This window comes from Mytilus galloprovincialis, chromosome 9 (genome assembly GCF_965363235.1).
Source record: "Mytilus galloprovincialis chromosome 9, xbMytGall1.hap1.1, whole genome shotgun sequence".
Taxonomy (NCBI): domain Eukaryota; kingdom Metazoa; phylum Mollusca; class Bivalvia; order Mytilida; family Mytilidae; genus Mytilus; species Mytilus galloprovincialis.
Genome location: NC_134846.1, coordinates 33,500,490 through 33,510,160, shown reverse-complemented (window position 1 = coordinate 33,510,160; position 9,671 = coordinate 33,500,490). Strand labels below are relative to the sequence as shown.

At 31.2% G+C, this 9,671-nt stretch overlaps 1 long non-coding RNA gene across 1 annotated transcript; it reads right to left on the bottom strand.

The window, feature by feature from the left end:
* Positions 1–5,677: 5,677 nt before the first annotated feature.
* LOC143046767 (uncharacterized) lies at positions 5,678–9,454 on the bottom strand. Its single transcript, XR_012969270.1, has 2 exons — positions 9,385–9,454; positions 5,678–7,494 (listed from the first exon to the last, which is right to left on the bottom strand). It is a non-coding gene; the product is annotated as an uncharacterized LOC143046767 (long non-coding RNA).
* Between the last annotated feature and the right edge of the window lie 217 nt (positions 9,455–9,671).

Genomic DNA, 9,671 nt, shown 5'->3' with positions numbered 1-9,671 from the left:
AAAATGGTCACAAAGCCATAAGTTTCCAATTTCTTTAACGAAAAGGTGTGCCAAAAAAAAAATAAAATACCCATAACACTTCGTTTCTGTACATTTCATGAGCAAAATATTATATAATATAGTCAAATACGAACATATTCCCATCAAAGTATCATATTTTACATGAATTTAAGAAAAACAATTCATTTTTGCAGAGTTATCTCCCTTTTCAATGTTCATTTCCATAAGGAATTGAAAAATACAAAATATGAGTTTTCCTTAAGTTAGATTTTAATGGACCATTTTCTGTTTATATTTTAGACTGTATGCTATGGATTGGAACTAAAACATTTTCTGTTGCAATTAGTTCGAGGTTTAGACTTAGTTTGATTGGACTATTACTAAGGGACGATCGATGTAGGATAAAAAACTTAAATCAAATAGTTTGGGGTAGGGGGTCAACATGGATGCAAGTTTTTTTTAATCCAAAATCGATTTTACATATATCCATATAGGTAAATCAATTGTTCCCAAATTAAGTTAAGAGGGGGGGGGGGGGGTCAGTGAAAAAAACTATGTGAATTAAGTTTTTTTTATCCTACATTGAACTTTTGATGTCGTCCCTAAGACATGTTTTAATAACTTTCATTGCATTAGTTTTAATAACTTTTATTGCATTAGTTTTAATATTATCGATTGACGTGTTAATTATTTTGCCTTTGTTTGTTTAACATACTTTTGTGATATATTTTTTCGATTTGTTTTCAAATACTTGGGATATCTGAACCACTTATTTCTGTGTTCAACGGAGAACCAATTGCTTGATGTATTGAGATATTTACAAAGCCACTAAATCAAGTATCCATGAAAATAAAAATGTTCATCAATCCGAGAAAATTGATACCAAAGAAGATAACTGAATCCACAGAATGTAATCTACAACTTTAAAATGAAGTTTACCACCGTAACACACAGATGTTTCTATATCCTATGATTATTTGGTGCTGTTGGTAGATTTTTGTTAAATGTATTCTTTCTAAATTTATATTTCTATATACAATGGAAGTATTGAGAAATACTAGTTTTCCCATTATTATTTGTTATAATTATCGGGATACATTTAAAAATGCATTCAAGTTTGAAAACAGAATATTTCAAAAAGAATGAAGGCCTCGTATCTGTTTCTAAAAATAAAAAAAAGATATCAAGAGATTTGAAAAATGAATTGTAATTGTAAAGATACGATATAAAGAATACAAAGCTATTTCTACCCCTCGAATTCGAACATAGAAAAGTGTTATCAATCTAAAAACAAAATGAAGACACTTAGCTAGTTTGTCAGATAATAGTATCTGTATATTTGAATTCTGTTTCAATAATTGCTGTAGGGACGATAGCTTCTTGAGTCTAATGAAATTGAAAAAAATATTGTCACCTTTAAATTTTGAATTGAAAAAAAACCTAAATAAGTGACATGTATATTAAGCATTTGTTATTATCTCTCATGAGTATATAACATGTGGAAGTGGCTTTATATGTTTATTCAAAGAAGTATATGCAGAAATAATGAATAGAAAAGAGATTTCAAATACAATTACCGTGTTTACAAGTGTACGAGAGATTCGTATATCTAAATCCTCGTAAACAGGTTCAGGTAAAGTTGTAATCCACTAGACAGGAATGTACACCATTACAGTTGTCATTTATAGTCTGTATATCATTAGAATTTAAAATACACGGTTTTTGGACGACAAGGTGTTTCCTCTACCAATACACTGATGTTCTGTATTTGTATTTGATAAGTACTCGAACATGAAATGTTAACTGTATTTTCTTCTGGAAATCGTATCGTTGTAATCAATCCTACCGTTTACAATAAAGGAAAAATAATAAATATAAACAATTTTATACTCTGTCTCAGACCTGAATGACCTAAAGTACTACATTTATAATCGAAACTACGTTCATGCATTGCATAGATTATACAAATGAAATTACCATACATATCAAGATTATCGTTTTTTTTTTTCTAAAGTGAACATTGATTGGTTAAATATTTCTCAGTCATGTCCTGTGTTTGAATTTGTTTGTTAGCTTTTTGGTCATGAATGTTTGTCTCTAATATTTAATTAACTGTGCATTTGTATTCAGATATCGCAGATCAAATTTATTCGTTCATTGTTTAATCATACGTTTTTTGATTGAGTTAAGTCTGCCAATTGATATTTTATCGTATGTTTTTCTTTGTTGTGATGTTATGCTATTGTTTCAGAAAAAGGGAGAAGGTTTGGATCCATTAAAACGTTTAATCCCGCTGCAAATGTTTGCACCTGTCCTAAGTCAGGAATCTGATGTACAGTAGTTGTCGTTTGTTTATGTAATATATACGTGTTTCTCGTTTCTCGTTTTGTTTATATAGATTAGACCGTTGGTTTTCCCGTTTGAATGGTTTTACACTAGTAATTTTGGGGCCCTTTATAGCTTGTTGTTCGGTGTGAGCCAAGGCTCCGTGTTGAAGGCCGTACTTTAACCTATAATGGTTTACTTTTTAAATTGTTATTTGTATGGAGAGTTGTCTCATTGGCACTCACACCACATCTTCCTATATCTATATCACACATCAGCACCACTGGCTAACGAAAACTAGTAAAATGCACCAATAAAAAGACAGCAGTATTAAAATGAAAGTAAGACATCTAACAATCATAAACGACAACTAGTTAGACATAATATTATTTCTTTTATATGTCACAGTCAAAAGCAGCTTACAAAAAAAAAGATCTGATAGCCAGCCTTCTTCTGACAAAATATTGATTGATAAAACTGCAGGAAACCATTGTGAAGTTATCTCAAAACGATTTTAATTGTGTGTTTCATAGGTTACATGACTGCACTGATGTACTCTAACAAATTAATTTCCATTCATTGCAGGCTAGGAGTCTCGGCACATATTTCATATGAAGGATTGCAAATAAAACTTAAATACATTGATTGTTGCCCTATATCATGAATATGACAAGAGAAGTAATGTTATTTGTACATTATCACCGAAATGATTTTATGACTGCTTATTTGATATGAAAATATGCGTTGTTTTATTGGCTTATTCAGCATCATGAGAAGGTACTAAGACATTTCCATTGGCTATTCTTTAGGTCATTTATTACTTTCAAAAGTAAAGACAATGTACATTTAGTCCGGGAAAAAGGACATATAAGATCTCTTCAATAATTTACAAAACAGTCCCACTTATGTAATGAAATCTTCCTTTTGTTAAATTGTATTACAGTCTGAAGAGTACAAACAGTTTTAAAATGTCAAATGTTAAGTTTGACATCTTAACAGGACATATAACGTTATACTGGTATGTGCAAACGACTAAATCAACGTTTCGTGGTATTTTGATTCTACACAATGAAAGTGTTGAACATAAGAGAAATAGGTTTGACAACTTATGAGAATTGTATATCGCTTAATATCAACTATCGTTATTTGATTTGAATAGCTCGTTTATTACTATATTATAATTAAATAACTGGAGATAGTCTCAGGCGATATAAAGTTATCACTCGTTATGAAACCTGTTATTAGTTTTATAACCTGCAAATAAATACTTCTTAAGTGCATTTTTTTTCTATTCACGCGGCACGTTAAAAAGGTCGGCATATTGTATGAACAATATTTCCAGGGATATATGTTATATCAACAACAAGCAATTGTCATTTTCTAATAATTTAATTTTGGATAAACGCGTCTTCTGGTTGGCTGACGTTATTTTGTTATCATAGACAGAAAAAATATTACAGTCATTCTTTAGTTACTTGGGGAGGACTATGACATTGTATAAATCAAGATTCATATTATGTGTCATAACAATTGCATAGAAATATTCATATTCATATAATAACACTATGTTCCCAATGTAATATTTGTCGCAGGATGTTTTCTTTCCATTGATTGATCCATCAAGTGATCATATACTAAACTTAGTTAAAATATACTATGCAGAATATGTGTTACTCTTTGATCAAGAATTTTGCTAATAAAGAGTACAAACATGTAAGAATATAGAACAATTAAACTGGAACCATAACCTATAGTGACCCAATGATACCACATATCCTTATCTTTATCCTTATATTTAGAATTTCAATTGAGACAAGTAAGTTATAAAGACACCAGGTCTGTCTGTCAAATTCATTTATATTAACACGCAATGGTTAATTATCCATAAAAAATACCTGGGTTGGATTCAGTCGGTCATACCTATAATTGGAAAATTATGTTTATTAAAAGAATTTAATCCCTAAAACTAAACAAAGATAAAATTTGGTGTATTTAAGAATGGAATAAGTATTCCATTGATGCCTAATTTTGTACATAGATTTAAAAGAAACACATCTTACCTGCTACCTGCATCATTGATATATCAACATATTGAATAGTACATAAAAATAAGAATGCACTTATCCACAACGTATCTATTTTGAATATGACGGATATATGGTAATTGACAGGAAGTTTCAAAAAGTTTAAAGGTATGAGTTACGAACATTAGAAATAAAATTAATGTTTAAAAATAAAGAATGCAGAAAAAGTAAGAACAACAACTGACAATCTTTCAAGATGCAATTTGATGACCCATGTGTTTTCGTATTCCTACGGATAACGTGTTCAGAATAACTAGTACAAGTCATCAATATTAATGTATATAGGTATAATTATAAACTCATTACAGTTATCAATATCAACATTTTGTATTTGCGTCAGACGCACATTTCGTCTACAAAGACTCATCACTGACGCTCGAATAAAAAAAGTAAAAAATACAAAGTTGTGTAGCTATTAGGAGCAAACATTCCTAAATGTATTGCTAAATACAGCAAAGCTAATTTATTAATGAGGAAGAAAAGCCTTAGTTCTCGAAAATATAAGCGTATGAACTTGTCCTAAACTGTCGTGTACCATACATCTCTTGTTACCATTAAATAGCTTTGTCGTAGTTGATATTTGTCCTACAGTGATCGGATATGTTCAACATTACATTATAGGAGTGACCTCAATTATTTTCTATTTTGTAACCTTGGAGTGGGATTTTGTAAAATTGAGAGTGTTCTTATCCTCCTAAAGAAATCATTATGTTTTATCATTTTTAAGATCTACATTGTATTTTCATTTAAGTTTTATTCACATTACACTTGGTCCTGGTTCAGCCAAATTAACTTATTAGTAGGGGAGATTAATATAAAAATTGAGGACAGGGATTAAATTATGTAGTCGATCTGATACCCCTTTAGTCCAAAATGATGTGCGGAGTTTATTTTCATTTTTGTTTGCACTAAATTGCAACATTCTCTCTCTTAGGAGACGTATCTGTTTTGAAACTGGGAATCCTTAAAGTATTAAATATTGAAGAATAAGATGTATTACATTTGTCTTAATTATATAAATGTTTTTTTATTTTTTATTTTTCATCGACGAATGAAAAAATACCAACAATAAAGATCACCAAATTGCTATTTCAGTAAGAAATCATGACGTGTTACCGACAAATACCGTGGTTTACTTAAGCTGGTTTTACGTAAGCCCACCTACTCCCATGTTGGCTAAGAAAAATGAACAATAAGAAGAAGCTGCACATTCTAGCCAATACAAGGATGACAAATAATTCGCATCTAAAAAACAAAAAAAATCAAAACAGAATAAAATGGGTTTAATACTGCATGTAGCGAGATGAGGTTACCACAATTGCTTGATGATTACTGTCGCTCTAGAAAAAAAAAAAAGTAATCGGCATGAAAAAGCGTATGCAAAGTCAAATTCAGGCAAACATTTGGTAATTTAAAACTTTATTCATTAAGTAATGTTATTGAATAATTATCTTTTAACGTGACACAGAAAACAATAAAGGAAACAAAAACACATATAATAAGAAAGGGTTCACATTTTGAACCCCATAAGAAAACATATTTATCAAAGCAAATAATAATGACACAACAGGTTTAAGTATAATATGTTGTTTCTACGAAAGACTGCGATTTTCAATAAATGTTAGTCAAGCCGTACTCGTACTGAACGACTAAAAATTCAATATAAACGTTTTTTTAAATTATAGTTCTATTGGCTTCAATTTATCAGCATTCAATTCATTACACAATTATATTTGTTCTTTTTTCAAAATACTCTGGATAGTCGGGATTAAATTGAGAACAAAAAACTACAATCTACATTAGGTTGTTATTGATAAATAGTATTCATATTCCGTCCTTCTGTCTTACAAAATGATCGTATGCGTTTTCATTCCCAAAATCTTTTCGTTCATGACTTCCAGAATCATAAACATTATCAATTGCATGGTTATAAATGTTTTCCAATTCCTTGTGATTGCTTCTACCAGCACAGTCGTATGTTCCTTCTTTTGACATACCATACTGATCATTTTCGGCACGGACTGGTTTGGCAAGCTCATAAGATTGTTTATTGTCGGTCATTTTTGACCGGTCAAATCCGGTTTCCTTGGGATCTAAAACGGTATAATTGTTTGATAAACTGGGTTTATCTTCTGTTGAATGCCAAACGCTTATGTTGGCTATATGATCAATTTCCTCATATTGATTGCCTTTTGTTTTAAATGTTCCCTTGGTTTCATCTTCAAGAGGTGCAATATGTTTGTTTGCATCTTCGTTTTCTGTTACAAGGGCAACATCATCTTTTAAAAGAAAACCAGCAGCACAAGCGGGTGGTTCTGCTTTAGAAATAACATATTGATCATTATCTGCACGAATTGGAATAGCAAGTTCATCAGATTGTTTATTGTTGGTAATTTTTGACTGGTCAAATCCGGTTTCCTTGGAATCTAAAACTGTATAATTTTGTATTACCCTTCGTTTATCTTCTGTTGAATGAAAAACGCTTGTGATAGCTTTTGGATCAATTTCCTCATATTGATTGCCTTTGGTATCAAATGTTTCCTTGGATTCATCTTCAAGAGGAGCAATATGTTTGCTTTCATTTTCGGGTTTTGTTACCACGGTTTCATCGTTTCTTGAATGAAAACCAGCACAGGCGTGTGGTCCTACTGCATTAATAGTTCCAGTAACATCATAAGGTTGGGTTTTGTCGGACATTTTTGATCGGTCTAATTTGGTTTCCTTCTGATCTGAAACTAGATTATTTTCTGTTTCCCTGGGTTTATCTTCTGTTGAATGACAAAAGCTTGTGATGACTGTGGGATCAATAACCTCATATCGATTCATTTTCGTTCCATATTTACTTCCGGTTTCATCTTCCAGAGGTGCAATATGTTTGCGTTCGTCGTCGCTTTCTACATTGTTAATACATTCACTAGAGTTAGTCATAGCTATGTTCGTGTACTCATATTTTCTATTTGTATTTTGGACAATTTCATAATTTGGTGGACTCGGGGACTGCTGTAGAGCTATTGATTGATGCCCTGTATAGTAATTTCCTTGGATATTGTCAACTTTTTCTAAATTGGTCTTCTCCAATAAAAACCTTTATTTTAAAAAAATATATCTATTATGTAATTATTTCACAGGGTGCTTTTTTGTATGTATATATAGTTTTGATACTATTTGTTTCATGTTATTTAAACATGTTTAAAAATTATCAATAGGTGCTGTTGAAACAAGATAAGTTGAGTGGCACATACCTCAAGTAGAGTGAACAATGCGATAAGTAAATAGACAACATATGATCAATTTTATAATACACCTTTATGAAGAAAAAATCTGAGTACAAATCTTTTGTCACAACAAGCATTTATTAAAACTTATATTCTGGTTCTGATACGAGGCCTTGGCCCGACCGATTTTTTAAAATTCCTGTGAAAATATATGTAACAAAGAGGACACAGTTTCGAAAAAAAAAATGCTTCTATTGACTTTTGAAGACTCATAGTGGGATTATTAAAACATTCTTGACAACGATTAAGATATTTTTGATATCACTCAATTTTTGACAAATGATTCTGGAGACTGATATTTTTGTTTAAACATGAATTAAAGGAGCCTTTAAGTTCATTGTTCAAATATTTAGAGCAAGGGACTAGACATATTTAAATCGAAATTGATTGGCTGTGTATTCGATCGACTTTGACCATCAATCTTTGTGAATGTTGTTGCTTACACAGTTGAACTGTGGATATCTTTATTTAGTTTCTTTGTTGTTATGTTAATGTCTCAATTACGTCTATCACTTATGTTTTAATCTATACATATTGCGAAAGAAGCATCTTGACTTCCTAGCCGATTCAGATCTTAAATATATCAATTAAAGTGTTATCTACCGTGATCTATATGTATGAATAGTACATTATTTTTGTAGCAGTAGCTGAACCACAAAAATGTTTTGGTCTTATGTCTAAAGTCGACAACCATTTATAGCTATCAAAGGTACCAAGCTTATAATCTAATACCCCAGTCGCGCGTATCGTCTCTATAAGACTCGTCAGTAATGCTCAGTTCAAAATAGTTTTAATGTCAAGCAAGTACAAAGTTAAAGAGTAATGAGGACCCAAAATTCCCCAAAAATGTGCCAAATATGGCTAAGGTAATCGTTCTCTGCGATTAAAAATGCTTAGTATTTCGAAAAAAATATACTTTTGTAGACAGGACATTCAAAAAAATGACCATGTAATTGATATTCATGTCAATATCGAAGTACTGACTACTGGATTGGTGATACACTCAGGGTTGAAACTTCAACCAGCAGTGGCATCGTTCCGGTGGTGTAAATAGTTATCAAAGGTACCAGGGTTATAATTTAATAACCCAGACGCGCGTACTAGCATATGAAATATAACATTTAAAAGACATAAAGGCAATTATGCCTATCAGAAAATGCAAGTTGAATACGGATTGAATACTGCATATTATTTTACAATTTGAATATGAAGAATATAAACAACTAAATGTATGGTAAATGTAATGTCTGAGTTCTTATGACAAGTTATCTAATGGAATAAGACTTAACTTTAAGAAGTAAATTAGTTACCCCATTACTTTGTTGGGCTTTAGTATAGCTTTTAATGAGTTGTCTTGCAGAGTAACATTGTAATTACCATTCCTATTCTCAATTTTAATTGTCTTCTGGATTTTTGATTTCGCGGTGAGGATGATTGCAATGATTTGACTAGTGTGCCTAAACAGCAGGTTGAGCGTTTGACACCTGATATCACTCCCAGTGTTTGGTGGGGTGCGTGTTGCTAAGGATTTAGTGTTCTATGTTGTGCCTTGTGTACTAATATTAGTCTTTTGTCGTTTTCTTTTTTAGCCATGGTGTTTTCAGTTTATTTTCGATATATGAGTTTGACTGTCCCTCAGGTATCTTTCGTCCCTTTTTTCCAAGTACAATGAGAATTATTTTTTGAATTATTGACCTTACCTTCTGATTAAACAAATCACTGCTACAATGAACACCAGTACAAATGAACCAATAACTAACCCAACAATAAGACCTGTAAACAGTTGACAGTTGAACTGTATACCGTTAACAATTTGATCGATACTAGTATATGTTTACAGGAGGTGTTTTATACTAACAAAATTCTGATATTTTATTGACTGAACGACTTATTATTGGACTTTTTAGTATACTCTCATTTAAAAAGAATAACCCATGCCCTATAAAGGCAACGTATGACATATAAACAACTCATGCCGTATGGAAGC